The following is a 9,528-nucleotide window of genomic DNA, read 5'->3' as shown; positions in this document are numbered from 1 at the left end:
GTGGCATTGGACCAATTCAACCACATCTGTGAGGATGGAAAGTATTACTTACAATTTCTTCCAAGACGCTTCATTTTAAGAGTTGCTGTGGCCATTGAGACTCCTTGAATAACAATGACCAAGAAATATGTGTACCGTGTGCTTGAGAATTGAGTATTTGCATATCTATCTGCACTCAATCGTGTGAGGTAAGAAACAATACTAATGAAAAGAAGCAATAACCAACATCTATCACAATGTGAGACTGCTCCTGTGTTCAGATCTGTGAACTCACTCTGACCAATTTGAAAACAGGTGCTTTTATTCAGAGCCATAGAAATCGGCACACAAAGAAGAAATGTGGTCAAATTACAGAAATCCAATATCCTTATTGGTAAATATTCACTTTGTTTTATATCATTAAGAGTTACATGTATAATAGAAAATATAATTTTAAAACAATTTATTTTATTGTGTGCATATCAATTTGTATTGCTCATATTCTGAAGCCTTTCTAGCCTAACCATGTTTCATGGTGTGCATCAACACATATATAAAATCAAATACTACTATGGAGGTCACATGATTTGATTCCCACCTTAATAGTGAACACAGTCCTATCCTATTCAGTAAATAAAGCTACCTTGCATGAGTCCAGGATTGTTAATTGTGCTTGAGTATTTTATTTGATCTTTCAGGTTCTCATGTTCACTGACATATCTGCCAGATATATCAACCTGCCCTTCATAACCCATCAAAGCCAGGCAGTCTGGGATTTATTAATCTCATATGTACTTTCTTGTTCTTGAAGAGAGGGGTTAAGTTGCTGTTCTCAATTTCCCTGCTTCTAAAGTTCTCACAGCGATCGCAGCAGACCCACTTTTCAGTTGCCATATGATCCCTGTTCTAAGAGACTTCCTTATTCTGAAGGATTCCCAGGACATGTAGTTCAGATACAGCGTTTTGCCTATTTTCATAGTATTCGTTACTATGCCATGTTAAAAACCTTATGCCTATACTCATTCACAGATTTTCCATTTCTATGGATAACAGCATAGATTTTACGGTTTTTTCCTATTGCTTCATTTGTATGTTTCATCTGTAATCTCTTCCTCTTGCAACCTGAACATAGCAAGTATCGATAGGTGTGAAATTTTAGTACCTAAGTGTATAAAAAGCCAACAATGGTAATGATTAAGGAGTCGCTCCCCTTTCGGTTCCACTTTCAGGATCGGACTTAGAAACACAAAGGGAAAGCAACTCTTCCCACCCACAAGCTGTTTGTGTCTTAGTGGACACTGAAGGAGCCTGAACATGGCTTGTGGGGTGCTAGCACAGTCACCTCAGTCTGTGCTCACAAAGCCATGAGACATGTTCGTAAACATACTCCGGTCCATATGCAGTTTGTGTTCCCCACTTGTTGTTTTATCTACTTTTTTGGTATTATGTTGTATGCTTTTGTCTGTAGAAGTTTTTATTTGTGGGGACTGGAGTGATGGCTCTTTGATAACAGACACTGACCGCTATTGCAGGGGACCTGGGATTACTTCCCAGTACCTAGAGGGTGGTTTAAAACTGCCTACAACTGTGGTTCCAAGGGGTCCACACATCCTATTTCATCATCTTCGGGCAGTGCATACTCAAAGTGTGCATATATACATGCCAGAAAAATATTCATGCACACAGAAAACAAAATAGATAATAAATCATTTTACACACAAGTTTTCATTTTGTCATAAAGTCTTATTTCAACAGTCATATGACAAGTACAAATTAAGCTTTCCATATTTTACTAAAATATAGTGCTTTAAGTGTGTTCTGATGTGACAGAAATTTGTCCCTTCCCAGTTTTATTTCACGAGCACAAGATGGACTAGCTGTTTATGATACTCCCAGAAAGGTGAATTTTTATCATTGAAGGGCAACTCTAGAGTGAAAACTACAGATGAATTAATAACACTATTACTCTGTACAAATTACAACATGATATACGTGTGCATGAGAACAAAATTAAGTTTCTAAATCTTTTATTTAAAATTCTGTATATATCTGATGCTTCCTATGCTGATGATTGAAATATAACCTTTACAATGCACTCAAATAGAGGAGATACATATGGAAAACCTACAATGGAATCTGAAAATAGTAAAAACTTAAGCTTTATACAAACTGAAATAAAGAACAAAGTGTGGATACAAAAGAGGTGAGCGATAGAGCCCCGAACCTCCATGCACAATGCCCAGCGTCACATTAGCAACAAAAATAAGTAGTTTGAAGGTCTGGCTTCAAGTTATGCTTAATATTTGAGTATGACTAAACCAGGACACATTTAGAAATGGATTTTATTGCCAGATACTCATACTGCTACTCTTCCCTTCTGTGTTATCTCTCCAAATTCAAAGGGAAAGTTCCAATAGTCATTGTACCAGTGTAACTCAATGCAGACACAGTTACTGCCTCTGAAACTCATGAATTTACTCTTATGTATGAATACATTTTACTTCAGCGTCAGAATCACATTGTGCAACTTCTCATGGTTGTGTGTTTCTTATGTTACGTTTCCATTGTAAAGTTTAATATGGGTGTGAAACCCAAATACGTTCTCTTATAATTATAGTACTACCAAAGTTAGTGTACACATCATGTGAGGTGAGATAAATTATATTTACTTATTACAATAATTATTTATTATCTTCACAGATAGGGTCTTTTTACTCTAGTGTTACCCACAGTCACCCTCAGTTCAGGATTTATATGAGAAACACAGTGACTGGAATAAAGTTAGGAACACTTCCATCTTTCTTACCTACCTCTCAACTATCTAATAATATTTGTGCCCCCCGACTCTGTTCCACAGATCTATTTCTACATTAGATTCCTATTAAGAGACACAAGCACATACATAGGCCTCTTCAATCCTGGTTCAGCAACACACTTTAAAATAAAACGTACTCACTCTGTTTTGGTGCGCTCAGTGTACAAATTCTGAATTCATTAAAATCAGCAACGTTAGAGAGGAAGGGAACTCAAGCCTGAGATAAAGGTTTGAGACTCTGTGACCTCACCTCCCTACAGAATGACAATTTTCATGTCATCTGCACTGGCAGTGACAGTGTGGCTTTGGGAGACAAAACCATTTATGAAACCTTTTCCATTTGCTAATTAAAAATATTCTTAAGAGCTCTTCATGGATATCCACATCGAAACAAGGTGTGTTGAAGTCTAATTAAGTTTTCATGATCCCTGAAGTGTGACCAGGTCTCCAGTGTTAGGCGCTAGAAACTTTGAGGTTAGATTCAGGACATATATACAGAATTCTCTATGCATCATTGGATCTAGGCTTTTCCAACTTCTTCCCATAAAGATACACTGAGTTCTTTTTAAAAGATTCAGAATATTTACTACTTAACATCACTTTGATTATTTTATATGTGCATAGGGGTTTTAGATAAGTTCATGCCCCCTGATATCCTTGCCACGCCCCCGACTATTTCCTCCAAATGTCACATGTTTTAAAAACAAAACAAAACAAACAAAAACATCCACTGAGGATACTTATTAATATTAGTATGTACCTAGTGCAGGGGCATCCATGACAGCATAGATAGCCTCTCAAAGTTCAGATCTTCTTCAAGGGAATATGACCCATCCTTTCCCATTAATCATGAATTACCAATAGCTCTTCAGCCAGGAGTGGGACATGCTGACAACCTGTAACCTGGGATTTTTCTAACTTGATCATTTGTAGGTTTTGTTCATACTTCCATACAAATAAATTCACAAATGCAAGTGCCCTGTTATGTCTGCACAATCCTTAGAATCATCTACCATAAGAATGATTCTAACACTCATTTTGCCTCTTCTTCCATGATGATCCCTAATTCAAGGAAGAAAGAGTTGTGATATAGATGTTCCATTTTTATCTGGGCCCCCTGGAGTCTCTTATTCTCAGCACCTTGAATGACTATAAACCTCGATAGTAACCACCAGATGGTGCAAAAAGCAGCTTCTCAGATGATGATTGAGTATTGAACTAACCAAATGGCACACAGATAACAGCTTGTGGCCAGTTTGTTACTAAATCCATTTAGCATAATGATAGTACTAATTTATTTTAGAGGGTTTTGATTCTTCCCAAACATATTTTCTTGTATCTGACATTGGTTCCAGGTATGGCTTCCATCTTGGGAAGTGGGCCTTCAACTCACTCCTAAATTGGTTGGTTATACCCATGTTCTTCATGAAAATATTGCACCAGGATTCTTGTTATAGTTCTCAGGGTTTACACCTAGGTAAAGTTTATAACTATATCTAGTACTATGAAAACTATCCAATAGGGCTGAAGCTTCCAGATAACTACTAGTTTATTTCTCCATGGTCTATATCTCCATTACATGGTATATTCAGCAGTAAGGTCATACTATCTAGAGAGCCTAAACACATAAAATCACATGGTTTTCACATTGTTCTAGGCTGTGTTCAACTTATTTTGTTTCTTTCAAATACCTAGCTTTCCCACTTTAGTGTAGTCTGAAAAAAATTTCTAATGAAGTAGGAGTCAAAGAAAAAGTACAATATCATAACTAGCAACAAGGCCATTAAAATATTTACTATAATATGATACAATACTTTTATAATATTAGATTGAAAATATTCTGAGAACCATGAAGAATGTGTACCTTATGGTCAAACCAACATTTCAAATTTATTTCTTGAATTTTTCAAATCTAACTATAATTACATCATTTTTCACAAACACTGAAGCAGTAGTCACAGGTCCTTCATGATATGCTCTAAGCCCTCTACATTTGTGAGACTCCTGGATGCAGAAACACATGAGTTTCAGATTCTTGACTCTCTTATTGAACTCCCTTTTTGTTCTCCTGGCTTGTCTTGTGCAGCTTTGATATGATGGCTTTTGTTTTATCTTACTATATTCTATTTTTTGTGCTTTTTTGTTTTTAATCAGAAGCTTGTTGTTTTCTAATGAGAGATCAGAAGGGAGTGGAAACAAAAGGTTGCTGTAACTATAGGGAAAGAAAACTGTGCTTAGATAATATAGTATGAGAAATAATCTATGTTGAAAGAAGGGAAAATAGTATTTCATAAAATTGAAGATTACCTCATAAATATCATTTATTTATAATGGATTTTGGAACATGGTGAAAGATAGCAGTCATATCATTTTGTCCTATGTAGCAAAAGGGGGTGCCTATCTTCAAAGACTTTTTGAGGATGGTGGTTATAAGGTTTACAACAGCCATACAGTATTTTTTCTGGGACAGTGGAAATCAAAATATCTGAGAAATCATCACTGAAGATTTCTGGTCCTGGAGTATTCTAGAGCAGCTTTAATGGGACAAGGGCCAACTGAATCACAAGTTTATGGCCAGCCATGGTTCCAGTTTGCCTTGCCATTAGAGTGCTTGATCCATAAGGTGTCTTTGCAGCACTAAACAAGAAGCCAAGGGTCCCTGACAGGAGTCCATAAGAAAGGCAGCTCTATTGGAAATAAGTTACTGGCTTTGTTGCACGTCATCTGGGCAATGGAAAAACTTCCTTTGGAAAGCTGAAGGCTCAAGTGGGCCAACAGAGTATAATTAGTTCTTGTAGACTCCTAATCCAGTCATCTGGAAAAAAATCCCACTTTCATTATGAATAGTCTTAGGAAGACAAGGTGATAAATCCTTCACTTCTTTAATTGATTTCTTATGGGAAAATTGAGTAAAGTTTGGATCAAAATAATGCTTATATTTTACATTCTTAAAATAAAATTAGGAGAAAATATTTTCATAATCATACAAAACTGAATATGGACAAAATTGAATAATGTCTCATAAGAAAAAAGGGTCCAAAACAGGGGAAACAAAGAGAAGTGAGTCGAGAGATGTACACCAACCACGAGTTATGGTTATACAAAAGAGCAATACAGCCTCGAAAGATGGTGGAAAGAGTATAAAATGCCAGGAATGCAGAAACCAAAACCAGGGTGTTTTGCATGACCCTGGACTCAGGAGATTTTCTACTGAAACCATGAGAGCTGCAGATATGTTGAAATCTTTGCTTGTGTCTGTACAGAATGACAATCATGGAGGCGAAAGAGCAGGTGATGAGCCCAGCACAAAAGAACTCAGGGAATATCACCAAAGTTGCATAGAGTATGTCAATGATTTCATTCCACCCTAAAATAGAGCAATATCAGAAATCCCAATTTCTTGTTATGTTCTTTCTCTTCATTTTCATAAATGTGTACATAAGGAAAATGAAACGTATCAACATGGAGAAGACGCAGAGAAAAAAGGGAGCAATGAATATACTTTGTAGCCTTGACTGTTTGGTGGTTCAAGCATGTTTTCCTGGGGTTGATGGTTATGGCCTGGAAGACACTCAAGAGGCAGGTGGTGCCGATGGACATGCTTCGAGAAAATCCTTGAATGTACAATAGGAGCTCACATCCAAAATCATTCAAGAACTGCCTCAATCCACAAAATGCCATTGTGTATGGTACTCCTGCAGAGAGAATGATCAAGACATTGGCTATCATTAGGTGCATGAGAATCAAATCCATGAGCTTTAATGTGAATTCTCTGAGGTAAAGGACTATATAGTAGAACAAAAGAGAGAGATTTCCCAGAAGTCCAGTAGTAGTTTGTGATAAGAAAATGATTCTGATTGCCATATTCCAAAAGTTCATTCTAATTCAATACAATATCCTCAAGAATACGGCTGCACTATTGCTCAGATCTAATGAATAATGCCAAGTGATGATAGTCAGAAATGAAGAAAGTTGCCATTAATCCATGTAGTTATGGAGAGTCTGAATCTGGGGATTCTTTAAAATTAGAAGTTCAAGGCCAGCCTAGAACAAACAAAGATACCACATCCCCAGAATTTTAACAGGATTAGTTATTTTCCATGTTTTTTGCTTTGTAATTTCTCAGTACTTCAGAATGTAAAGGTTGGTGAAAGATAGTGATCATGTTTCCTAGAAAATGCAAAACTCTGGATAATGGTATATTGGGCTATTTGAAAATGAAATGTGAAAGATAATGTAAATAAACTTCTATATAAGTCTTTCAGGATATATTTATCCTTGTTAGTTATGTAAAAGAATTTAGCTTTAAGAATAGCACAAAACTAAAGTAAAGCAACACTTATATCTTTAGTGAGCTCTCATTAGATAAGTCACACCATCTCCATGGGTAGACACACTTATCACAGTCCTGACTTCCTTGCTCATGTTCTCCCTCCTTGTGCTCCTCATTTGGACCATGGGAGCTCAGTCCAGTGCTCCAATGTGGGTCTCTATCTCTATCTCCATCCATCGCCAAATGAAGGTTCTATCGTGATATGCAAGATATTCATCAGTATGGCTACAAGATAAGGCCAATTCAGGCACCCTCTCTTCTGCTGCCCAAGGAACAAGCTGGGGACATTTCCTTGGACAACTGGGAACCCCTCTAGAGTCAAGTCTCATTCCAACCCTAAAATGGCTCCCTTAATTAAGACATCTACTTCCCTGCTCCCATATCCACCCTTTCTCCATCTCAACCATCCCATTCTTCCAAGCTTTCCACAATCCTCCCCTGCTTCCTTCTCTCTTCCCATCTCTCCTTACCCCCAACCTACCGCCACTCCCATGTTCACAACTTTTGTCTGGCAAGCTTGTCTACTTCCAATATACAGGAGGATAACCATATGTTTTTCTTTGGGTTCACGTTCTTATTTAGCTTCTCTAAGATCATGAATTAAAGGCTCAATGTCCTTTGTTTACGGCTAGAATCCGCTTATGAGTGAGTACATATCATCCATATTCCTCTTTTTGGGTTTGTGTTATCTCACTCTGTAGAGTGTTTTCTATTTCCATCCATTTTCATGCAAAATTCAAGGTGTCATTGTTTTTTTGTTTTTTTTTTTTTACCACTGAGAAGAACTCTGAAGTATTTATGTGCCACAACTTCTCTATCCATTCTTCTATTGAGGGGCACCTAGGTTATTTACAGGTTCTGGCTATTACAAACAGTGCTTCTATGAAGATAGTTGAACAAATGCTTTTGTAGTATGATTGGGCATCTCTTGGGAATAGTCTCAAGAGTGGTATTATTGGGTCCTGAGGTAGGTTGATTACCAGTTTCCTGAGAAATCGACACACTGATTTCCAAAGTGGTTGCACAAGTTTGCATTCCCACCAGTAATGGATGAGGGTACCCCTTCCTCCACAGCCTCTCCAGCAAAGGCTATCATTGGTGTTTTTGATTTTAGCCATTCTGACAGGTGTAAGATGATATCTCAAAGTTGTTTTGATTTGCATTTCCCTGATCACTAAAGTGGTTGAGCAAGACCTTAAGTGTCATTTGGCCACTTGAACTTCTTTTGAGAATTCTCTGTTCAGTTCAGTACCCCATTTTTTAATTGGGTTAATTAGAGTTTAATGTCTAGTTTCTTGAGTTCTTTATATATTTTGGAGATCAGACCTTTGTCTGATGTGGGGTTGGGGAAGATCTTCTCCCATTCAGTAGGTTGCCTTTTTGTCTTAATGACAGTGTCCTTTGTATTACAGAAGCTTCTCAGTTGCAGGAGGTCCCATTTATTCAATGATGTCCTTATTGTCTGTGCTACTGGGGTTTTATGTAGAAGTGGTCTCCTGTGTACATGTGTTATAGAATACTTCCCACTTTCTTTTTTATGAGGTTCAGTGTGGTCAGATTAATATTGAGGTCTTTAATTCATTTGGATTGAGTTTTGTGCATGGTGATAGATATGGATCTATTTTCATCCTTCTACAGGTTGACATCCAGTTATGCCAGCAACATTTGTTGAAGATGTTTTCTTTCTTCCATTGTATATTTTTAGCTCCTTTGTCGAGAATCAGGTGTTCATAGGTTTGTAGATTAACATCTGGGTCTTCGATTTGATTCCATTCGTCAACATCTCTGTTTTTGTGCCAATACCAAGCTGTTTTCATTACTGTAGCTCTGTAGTAGAGTTTGAAGTCAGGGATGGTAATGCCTCCCAAAGTACTTTTATTGTATAGGATTGTTTTGGCTATCCTGAGTTTTTTGTTTTTCCATATAAAGTTGATTATTATTCTCTCAAGGTCTGTGAAGAATTTTGTTGGGATTTTGACGGGGACTGCATTGAGTCTGTAGATTGCTTTTGGTAGAATTGCCATTTTTACTATGTTGATCCTCCCAATCCAAGAGCAAGGGAGATCCTTCCATTTTCTGGTATCCTCTTCAATTTCTTTCTTCAACGACTTAAAGTTCTTGTCAAATACATCTTTCACTTCCTTGGTTAGAGTTACCCCAAGATGCTTTATGCTATTTTGGCTATCATGAAAGGTGATGTTTCTCTGATTTCCCTCCCTGCTTCTTTGTTCTTTGTGTATAGGACAGCAACTGATTTTTTGGAGTTGATCTTGTATACTGGCATATTACTAAAGGTGTTTATCAGCTATAGGAGTTCTTTTGTAGAGTTTTTGCAGTTGCTTATGTAAACTATCATATCATCTGCAAATAACAAAAGTTTAACTTCTTCCTTTCCAATTCA

At 37.1% G+C, this 9,528-nt stretch overlaps 1 pseudogene; it reads right to left on the bottom strand.

Annotated features, from left to right (window-relative positions):
- Positions 1-5,775: 5,775 nt before the first annotated feature.
- Positions 5,776-6,673, bottom strand: LOC121449871 (annotated as a pseudogene).
- Between the last annotated feature and the right edge of the window lie 2,855 nt (positions 6,674-9,528).

The sequence above is a fragment of the Microtus oregoni genome, unplaced genomic scaffold, assembly GCF_018167655.1.
Source record: "Microtus oregoni isolate MIOR12 unplaced genomic scaffold, Mior012 000006F_ref0000085, whole genome shotgun sequence".
NCBI classification, from domain to species: Eukaryota; Metazoa; Chordata; class Mammalia; order Rodentia; family Cricetidae; genus Microtus; species Microtus oregoni.
The sequence above is the reverse complement of the archived record's forward strand: the minus strand, read 5'-3'. Positions and strand labels throughout refer to the sequence as shown.